Below are 10611 nucleotides of genomic sequence, written 5' to 3'. Positions count from 1 at the left end.
TAGCGAGACTCGATGTTGTACGGCGTTGCGTGAAGTGAGTTTCTAATTTATAAATATATATATATATTGTTTCATTACAAACTTTATCCCGTAGTCAGAAATCGGAGAAGTATTCTGAGAAATAACATGGTCGCTGTGGTGGAAGCGAAAAAAGTCCCATCATGCACTCTGATTTCAAATGTATCCATGGCGACAGGATTATTAGGGGGGAAATCCTCCTCCTTCTTTGCAAAAGTAAACGTTTTTTAAATCGAATTATTATATTAATCTGACGAGCCACAATCACGTTGTTGTTCATGTAACTGATACACACAGTCTGATCTGGGGTGTATTCATTAGTTGTTGTGTTGATGTAACTGATACAGACAGTCTGATCTGGGGTGTATTCATTAGTTGTTGTGTTGATGTAACTGATACAGACAGTCTGATCTGGGGTGTATTCATTAGTTGTTGTGTTGATGTAACTGATACACACAGTCTGATCTGGGGTGTATTCATTAGTTGTTGTGTTGATGTAACTGATACACACAGTCTGATCTGGGGTGTATTCATTAGTTGTTGTGTTGATGTAACTGATACACACAGTCTGATCTGGGGTGTATTCATTAGTTGTTGTGTTGATGTAACTGATACAGACAGTCTGATCTGGGGTGTATTCATTAGTTGTTGTGTTCATGTAACTGATACACACAGTCTGATCTGGGGTGTATTCATTAGTTACTTAATGTTCTGCAACAAATTTTCTATTGAACATATTCCCTCCCTCTCTCCCCCTTCTACCTCTCCACTCCTCCCCCCTCCTCCCTCACTCTCTCTCTCCCCTCCTCCCTCACTCTCTCTCTCCCCTCCTCCCTCACTCTCTCTCTCCCCTCCTCCCTCACTCTCTCTCTCCCCTCCTCCCTCTCTCTCTCTCCCCTCCTCCCCTCACTCTCTCTCCCCCTCCCCTCACTCTCTCTCTCTCCCCTCCCTCTCACTCTCTCTCTCTCCTCCCCCTCACTCTCTCTCCCCTCACTCTCTCTCTCTCTCTCCCCTCACTCTCTCTCTCCTTCCCCTCCCCTCCTCACTCTCTCTCTCCCCTCCACTCCCTCTCTCTCTTTCCCTCCCCTCACTCTCTTCCCCTCCTCTCTCTCTCTCTCCCCTCACTCTCTCTCTCTCTCCCCTCACTCTCTCTTTCCCCTCCCCTCACTCTCTCTTTCCCCTCCCCTTACTCTCTCTTTCCCCTCCCCTCACTCTCTCTTTCCCCTCTCTTTCTCCTCTCACTCTCTTTCCCCTCCCCCCACTCTCTCTTTCCCCTCCCCCCACTCTCTCTTTCCCCTCCCCACTCTCTCTTTCCCCTCCCCTCACTCTCTCTCTCTCCCCCTCCTCCTCTCTCCTCCAGGACATTAAGTAGCAGACAGGCAGTGAGCCTGGACTACCTTCCGTACCTCCGCATGGCCCTGTTGTGTCCTCTTCAGAGGCAGGGGCGGAGGGGGCGGTCAGGCCGTCCAGCTGTTAGACGACTACCACCTGGTCAGAGAGGATGTGGACAGCCTCATGGAGATCAGCCTCTGGGGGCAGCCTGACCCCTACGCTAAACTAGACCCCAAGGTCAGAGAGGACGGGGGAGGGGTGGGGCGTGACCCCTGTGATTGTAATAATGGTGTTATTGTTAATCTAATCTGTGATTGTAATAATGGTGTTAATCTGATCTGTGATTGTAATAATGGTGTTAATCTAATCTGGGATTGTAATAATGGTGTTATTGTTAATCTGATCTGTGCCCAGGTGAAATCAGCGTTCACGAGGGCCTATAACCGGGAGACCCACCTGACACCGTACTCCCTCCAACCAATCAAGAAGGGCCGTCGTGGCGGGGGTGGAGACAGAACCAGGAGGAGAAGGGCAAGAGGAACAGCCTGAGGAAGAGGAGGAGGAAGAAGGTGTTGCAGCTGACGCCATGATCAAAGTAAGGAGGAACACACTTCTAGACGGTCCCAATTATAAACCCCTCCCCTCCCCCCACTTTTCTGAAATAATTTACTATTTTTATTTGTTTCAACTTATTGGAGAAGAAATTATTGATCGGTCGGCTGCCATCTTCTCTGGTGGTTATAGACGGCCTGCTGTGGCATCGATATGAGTCACAAACATTATTGATCGGTCGGCTGTCATCTTCTCTGGTGGTTATAGACGGCCTGCTGTGGATAATTTTGGTTATAAAGTCTAGTCTCGTCCAAAACCCGAGTTTGGTAAGTGACTGTCGTGACTTGAGGGTTTGATTTTTTTATTTTTTTTTATTTCACCTTTATTTAACCAGGTAGGCTAGTTGAGAACACCTTTATTTAACCAGGTAGGCTAGTTGAGAACACCTTTATTTAACCAGGTAGGCTAGTTGAGAACATCTTTATTTAACCAGGGAGGCTAGTTGAGAACACCTTTATTTAACCACGTAGGCTAGTTGAGAACACCTTTATTTAACCAGGTAGGCTAGTTGAGAACACCTTTATTTAACCAGGTAGGCTAGTTGAGAACACCTTTATTTAACCAGGTAGGCTAGTTGAGAACACCTTTATTTAACCAGGGAGGCTAGTTGAGAACACCTTTATTTAACCAGGGAGGCTAGTTGAGAACACCTTTATTTAACCAGGGAGGCTAGTTGAGAACACCTTTATTTAACCAGGTAGGCTTTTATTTAACCAGGTAGGCTAGTTGAGAACACCTTTATTTAACCAGGTAGGCTAGTTGAGAACACCTTTATTTAACCAGGTAGGCTAGTTGAGAACACCTTTATTTAACCAGGTAGGCTAGTTGAGAACACCTTTATTTAACCAGGTAGGCTAGTTGAGAACACCTTTATTTAACCAGGTAGGCTAGTTGAGAACACCTTTATTTAACCAGGTAGGCTAGTTGAGAACACCTTTATTTAACCAGGTAGGCTAGTTGAGAACACCTTTATTTAACCAGGTAGGCTAGTTGAGAACACCTTTATTTAACCAGGTAGGCTAGTTGAGAACACCTTTATTTAACCAGGTAGGCTAGTTGAGAACACCTTTATTTAACCAGGTAGGCCAGTTGAGAACACCTTTATTTAACCAGGTAGGCCAGTTGAGAACACCTTTATTTAACCAGGTAGGCCAGTTGAGAACACCTTTATTTAACCAGGTAGGCTAGTTGAGAACACCTTTATTTAACCAGGTAGGCCAGTTGAGAACACCTTTATTTAACCAGGTAGGCTAGTTGAGAACACCTTTATTTAACCAGGTAGGCCAGTTGAGAACACCTTTAGAAGAACACCTTTATTTAACCAGGTAGGCCAGTTGAGAACACCTTTATTTAACCAGGTAGGCTAGTTGAGAACACCTTTATTTAACCAGGTAGGCTAGTTGAGAACACCTTTATTTAACCAGGTAGACCAGTTGAGAACACCTTTATTTAACCAGGTAGGCTAGTTGAGAACACCTTTATTTAACCAGGTAGGCCAGTTGAGAACACCTTTATTTAACCAGGTAGGCCAGTTGAGAACACCTTTATTTAACCAGGTAGGCTAGTTGAGAACACCTTTATTTAACCAGGTAGGCCAGTTGAGAACACCTTTATTTAACCAGGTAGGCCAGTTGAGAACACCTTTATTTAACCAGGTAGGCCAGTTGAGAACACCTTTATTTAACCAGGTAGGCTAGTTGAGAACACCTTTATTTAACCAGGTAGGCCAGGCACCTTTAGGTTGAGAACACCTTTATTTAACCAGGTAGGCTAGTTGAGAACACCTTTATTTAACCAGGTAGGCCAGTTGAGAACACCTTTATTTAACCAGGTAGGCCAGTTGAGAACACCTTTATTTAACCAGGTAGGCTAGTTGAGAACACCTTTATTTAACCAGGTAGGCTAGTTGAGAACACCTTTATTTAACCAGGTAGGCTAGTTGAGAACACCTTTATTTAAGCAGGTAGGCTAGTTGAGAACACCTTTATTTAAGCAGGTAGGCTAGTTGAGAACACCTTTATTTAACCAGGTAGGCTAGTTGAGAACACCTTTATTTAACCAGGTAGGCTAGTTGAGAACACCTTTATTTAACCAGGTAGGCCAGTTGAGAACACCTTTATTTAACCAGGTAGGCCAGTTGAGAACACCTTTATTTAACCAGGTAGGCCAGTTGAGAACACCTTTATTTAACCAGGTAGGCCAGTTGAGAACACCTTTATTTAACCAGGTAGGCCAGTTGAGAACACCTTTATTTAACCAGGTAGGCTAGTTGAGAACACCTTTATTTAACCAGGTAGGCCAGTTGAGAACACCTTTATTTAACCAGGTAGGCTAGTTGAGAACACCTTTATTTAACCAGGTAGGCTAGTTGAGAACACCTTTATTTAACCAGGTAGGCCAGTTGAGAACACCTTTATTTAACCAGGTAGGCCAGTTGAGAACACCTTTATTTAACCAGGTAGGCCAGTTGAGAACACCTTTATTTAACCAGGTAGGCTAGTTGAGAACACCTTTATTTAACCAGGTAGGCTAGTTGAGAACACCTTTATTTAAGCAGGTAGGCTAGTTGAGAACACCTTTATTTAAGCAGGTAGACCAGTTGAGAACACCTTTATTTAAGCAGGTAGGCTAGTTGAGAACACCTTTATTTAAGCAGGTAGACCAGTTGAGAACACCTTTATTTAACCAGGTAGGCTAGTTGAGAACACCTTTATTTAACCAGGTAGGCTAGTTGAGAACACCTTTATTTAACCAGGTAGGCCAGTTGAGAACACATTTATTTAACCAGGTAGGCTAGTTGAGAACACCTTTATTTAACCAGGTAGGCCAGTTGAGAACACATTTATTTAACCAGGTAGGCTAGTTGAGAACACCTTTATTTAACCAGGTAGGCTAGTTGAGAACAAGTTCTCATTTACAACTGTGACCTGGCCAAGATAAAGCAAAGCAGTGCGACACAAACAACAACACAGAGTTACACATGGAGTAAACAACAACACAGAGTTACACATGGAGTAAACAACAACACAGAGTTACACATGGAGTAAACAACAACACAGAGTTACACATGGAGTAAACAACAACACAGAGTTACACATGGAGTAAACAACAACACAGAGTTACACATGGAGTAAACAACAACACAGAGTTACACATGGAGTAAACAACAACACAGAGTTACGCATGGAGTAAACAACAACACAGAGTTACGCATGGAGTAAACAACAACACAGAGTTACGCATGGAGTAAACAACAACACAGAGTTACACATGGAGTAAACAACAACACAGTGTTACACATGGAGTAAACAACAACACAGTTACACATGGAGTAAACAACAACAGAGTTACATGGATAAACAACAACACAGAGAGTAAACAACAACACAGAGTCACACATGGAATAAACAAAAACATACAGTCAATAACACAATAGAACAAAAGAAAACTAAATCAAATCAAATGTTATTTGTCACATACACATGGTTTAGCAGATGAAATGCTTGTCTATATACAGTGAGGGCAAATGAGGTCAAATAAGGGAGTTAAGGCATTAAATAGGCCATGGATGGCGAAGTAATTACAATATAGCAATTACATTAAATAACAATATGAGGATGAGGTAGTTAGATGGGCTATTTATAGATGGGCTATTTATAGATGGGCTATGTACAGGTGCAGTGATCTGTGAGCTGCTCTGACAGCTGGTGAGGGAGATCTGAGTCTCTGGCTTCAGTGATTTTTGCAGTTCGTTCCAGTCATCGGCAGCAGAGAACTGGAAGGAAAGGCGGCCAAAGGAGGAATTGGCTTTGGGGAGTGACCAGTGAGATATACCTGTTTGAGCGCGTGCTACGGGTGGATGTTGTTATGGTGGCCAGTGAGATATACCTGTTTGAGCGCGTGCTACGGGTGGGTGTTGCTATGGTGACCAGTGAGATATACATACCTGTTTGAGCGCGTGCTACGGGTGGGTGTTTCTATGGTGACCAGTGAGATATACCTGTTTGAGCGCGTGCTGCGGGTGTGTGCTGCTATGGTGACCAGCGAGCTGAGATAGGGCGGGGCTTTACCTAGCAGAGACTTGATTAGTGACTTGACTTGTTTTGATTACAATCACGTTTTACCTGTTAACATGTGGTAGCACTCTGTTGTCTGGGAAAAGACTGGGCGGGTTTGCTTTGCATGCTATGCTAGCATAGTTTAACACAAGGTCAGGGACAAGCTATGCTAGCTTGCTGCTGTCAGCTTGGCTAAACACAAGGTCGGGGACAAGCTATGCTAGCTTGCTGCTGTCAGCTTGGCTAAACACAAGGTCGGGGACAAGCTATGCTAGCTTGCTGCTGTCAGCTTGGCTAAACACAAGGTCGGGGACAAGCTATGCTAGGTAGCTGCTGTCAGCTTGGCTAAACACAAGGTCGGGGACAAGCTATGCTAGGTAGCTGCTGTCAGCTTGGCTAAACACAATGTCAGGGACAAGCTATGCTAGGTAGCTGCTGTCAGCTTGGCTAAACACAAGGTCAAGGCCAAGCTATGCTAGGTAGCTGCTGTCAGCTTGGCTAAACACAAGGTCAAGGCCAAGCTAATCTAGGTAGCTGCTGTCAGCTTGGCTAAACACAAGGTCAGGGGGGACAAGCTATGCTAGGTAGCTGCTGTCAGCTTGGCTAAACACAAGGTCAAGGCCAAGCTATGCTAGCTAGCTGCTGTCAGCTTGGCTAAACACAAGGTCAGGGCCAAGCTATGCTAGGTAGGTGCTGTCAGCTTGGCTAAACACAAGGTCAGGGCCAAGCTATGCTAGGTAGGTGCTGTCAGCTTGGCTAAACACAAGGTCAAGGCCAAGCTATGCTAGCTAGCTGCTGTCAGCTTGGCTAAACACAAGATCAAGGCCAAGCTATGCTAGGTAGCTGCTGTCAGCTTGGCTAAACACAAGGTCAGGTGCAAGCTATGCTAGGTAGCTGCTGTCAGCTTGGCTAAACACAAGGTCAAGGCCAAGCTATGCTAGGTAGCTGCTGTCAGCTTGGCTAAACACAAGGTCAAGGCTGGCTTGACATTCTGTTCACCCCTTCCTCTCTACTTCATGTTTTCCCTTGTTTGTTGTGATTGGACGAACAAAGACACACCCACATCAAACCACACCCCCATAGACGACTCTCATTTCTTTGCCTTCAGTCACGACCACTAGCATTTCAAATCAAATGTATTTACAGGACACCAGTGGTCTCTTCCAGGATAACACCCCCATCCCACAGGACAACAGTGGTCTCTGAATGGTGTTTGAGGAAGGTGTAAACCGTGTGCCCTGGCCAGTCACCAGATCTCCACCCAACTGAATACTTCTGGGAGATTCTAGAGCTTCACCAAAAACATGGAATTTTCTCATGGAAGAACAAGGTCACGTCCCTCCAGTAGAGTTCCAGACCCTTCTGGTGGAAGAACGAGGTCACGTCCCTCCAGTAGAGTTTCAGACCCTTCTGGTGGAAGAACGAGGTCACGTCCCTCCAGTAGAGTTCCAGACCCTTCTGGTGGAAGAACGAGGTCACGTCCCTCCAGTAGAGTTCCAGACCCTTCTGGTGGAAGAACGTCACGTCCCTCCAGTAGAGTTCCAGACCCTTCTGGTGGAAGAACGAGGTCACGTCCCTCCAGTAGAGTTCCAGACCCTTCTGGTGGAAGAACGAGGTCACGTCCCTCCGGTAGAGTTCCAGACCCTTGTAGAATCCATGTCGAGGTGCATTGAAACCGTTCTGGCTGCTGGTGACCCAACGCCTTATTAACACACTATACGTTGGTGTTTCCTTTATCTTGATGTTTACATTACGTTGGGGGTTTCCTTTATCTTGGTGTTTACATTACGTTGGGGGTTTCCTTTATTACATTACATTTAAGTCATTTAGCAGACACTCTTATCCAGAGCTTGTTATTTACATTACGTTGGGGGTTTCCTTTATCTTGGTGTTTACATTATGTTGGCGTTTCCTTTATCTTGGTGTTTACATTACGTTGGGGGGTTTCCTTTATCTTGGTGTTTACATTATGTTGGGGTTTCCTTTATCTTGGTGTTTACATTACGTTGGCGGTTTCCTTTATTACATTTACATTACATTTAAGTCATTTAGCAGACGCTCTTATCCAGAGCTTGTTATTTACATTACGTTGGGGGTTTCCTTTATCTTGGTGTTTTACATTATGTTGGGGTTTCCTTTATCTTGGTGTTTACATTATGTTGGGGTTTCCTTTATCTTGGTGTTTACATTACGTTGGGGGTTTTCCTTTATCTTGGTGTTTTATTATGTTGGGGTTTCCTTTATCTTGGTGTTTACATTATGTTGGGGTTTCCTTTATCTTGGTGTTTACATTATATTGGGGTTTTCCTTTATCTTGGTGTTTTACATTATGTTGGGGTTTCCTTTATCTTGGTGTTTACATTATGTTGGGGTTTCCTTTATCTTGGTGTTTACATTATGTTTGGGTTTTCCTTTATCTTGGTGTTTCCTTTATCTTGGCAGTTACCTGTACATACTGTATAGTGTGTACACACACACACACACACACACACACACATTCTCGTTCAGAAAGATGGACAATCCATTCCTTGGCCTGAAAGCTCAGTTGGTAGAGCATGGCGCTTGTAACGCCAGGGTAGTGGGTTCGATCCCCGGGACCACCCATACGTAGAATGTATGCACACATGACTGTAAGTCGCTTTGGATAAAGCGTCTGCTAAATGGCATTTTTTATTTTTTTTTATTTTTTAATAGCGCTGGTGATTTTTTAATCGGATAATAACTTTACTTTTCTCTTTTTCTCTTCCTCCCTCCCATCTCCCCCATTTCTCCCTCCCATCTCCCCCATATCTCCCTCCCATCTCCCCCGTTTCTTCCTCCCATCTCCCCCGTTTCTTCCTCCCATCTCCCCCGTTTCTTCCTCCCATCTCCCCGTTTCTTCCTCCCATCTCCCCGTTTCTCCCTCCCATCTCCCCGTTTCTCCCTCCCATCTCCCCCGTTTCTCCCTCCCATCTCCCCCGTTTCTTCCTCCCATCTCCCCGTTTCTTCCTCCCATCTCCCCGTTTCTTCCTCCCATCTCCCCCGTTTCTCCCTCCCATCTCCCCCGTTTCTCCCTCCCATCTCCCCCGTTTCTCCCTCCCATCTCCCCCGTTTCTCCCTCCCATCTCCCCGTTTCTCCCTCCCATCTCCCCCGTTTCTTCCTCCCATCTCCCCCGTTTCTCCCTCCCATCTCCCCGTTTCTCCCTCCCATCTCCCCGTTTCTCCCTCCCATCTCCCCGTTTCTCCTCCCATCTCCCCCGTTTCTTCCTCCCATCTCCCCGTTTCTTCCTCCCATCTCCCCGTTTCTCCCTCCCATCTCCCCCGTTTCTCCCTCCCATCTCCCCCGTTTCTCCCTCCCATCTCCCCCGTTTCTCCCTCCCATCTCCCCGTTTCTCCCTCCCATCTCCCCCGTTTCTCCCTCCCATCTCCCCGTTTTCTTCCCATCTCCATCCGTTTCTTCCTCCCCTCCCCCGTTTCTTCCTCCCATCTCCCCCGTTTCTTCCTCCCATCTCCCCCGTTTCTTCCTCCCATCTCCCCGTTTCTCCCACCCCTCTCCTCCCTTGTTTCTCCCCCCTCCCCTCTCCTCCCCTGTTTCTCCCTCCACTCTCCTCTCCACAGTTGAAGAAGGCCAAACCCTCCAAGGAGCCCAAGAAGGAGAAGACAACAGCCGGGGATTCTGGGAAGGGCAAAGGCAAAGGAAAGGGCAAAGCCAGGAAGTGACCCCTAACCTCTGAGACAACATCTCTTCTCTGACATTCCGAAGAACAAACCCCTAAACAGTTTGACCATCACCTACCTGGTCTTATCACCGTGGCGACCGGAGACAGAACCCTGGCTCTCTTCGTGGACCCCTTTAAACTTAGGATGTGCATCCCAAAGCGGACCCTATTCCCTATACAGTGCACTACTTTTGACCAGAGTCCCATAGGGCCCTGGGTATAAAGTAGTGCACTACTTTGACCAGAGTCCCATAGGGCCCTGGGTATAAAGTAGTGCACTACCTTTGACCAGAGTCCCATAGGGCCCTGGGTATAAAGTAGTGCTTGTTAGGGTCCGCTGTTGTTAGCGCTGTGGATTTGTAAAGGTGTGTTGTGTGTGTGTGTGTGTGTGTGTGTGTGTGTGTGTGTGTGTGTGTGTGTGTGTGTGTGTGTGTGTGTGTGTGTGTGTGTGTGTGTGTGTGTGTGTGTGTGTGTGTGTGTGTCATGTAAATATGTACCTTGTAGTATATAAAGATGCTGTTGCTTTCTACTGCTCATCGTAGACGGAAACCTTTCTGGTCTGAACCGTCGAGACCAGCAGATGGATCAGCGAACGGCAGAACAGTTCTGGGTTTTTGTTTTTTACACTGATAAATGGCTGTATTTAATTGATTTACACTGATAAATAACGGCTGTATTTACGGTATTTTACATTTACACTGATAAATAAATGACGGCTGTATTTACGGTATTGATTTACACTGATAAATGAACGGCTGTATAAATTTACACTGATAAATGACGGCTGTATTTACGGTATTGATTTACGCTGATAAATGACGGCTGTATTTACGGTATTGATTTACACTGATAAATAACGGCTGTATTTACGGTATTGATTTACGCTGATAAAT

At 45.6% G+C, this 10611-nt stretch overlaps 1 pseudogene; it reads left to right on the top strand.

Annotated features, from left to right (window-relative positions):
- The window catches only part of LOC124022907, a 45725-nt pseudogene extending 35759 nt beyond the window's left edge, over window positions 1–9966 (top strand).
- The last annotated feature ends 645 nt before the right edge of the window (window positions 9967–10611 follow it).

The sequence above is a fragment of the Oncorhynchus gorbuscha genome, unplaced genomic scaffold (assembly GCF_021184085.1).
Source record: "Oncorhynchus gorbuscha isolate QuinsamMale2020 ecotype Even-year unplaced genomic scaffold, OgorEven_v1.0 Un_scaffold_1478, whole genome shotgun sequence".
NCBI lineage: Eukaryota > Metazoa > Chordata > Actinopteri > Salmoniformes > Salmonidae > Oncorhynchus > Oncorhynchus gorbuscha.
Note: the sequence above shows the minus strand (reverse complement) of the source record. Positions and strands in the feature narration are given on the sequence as shown.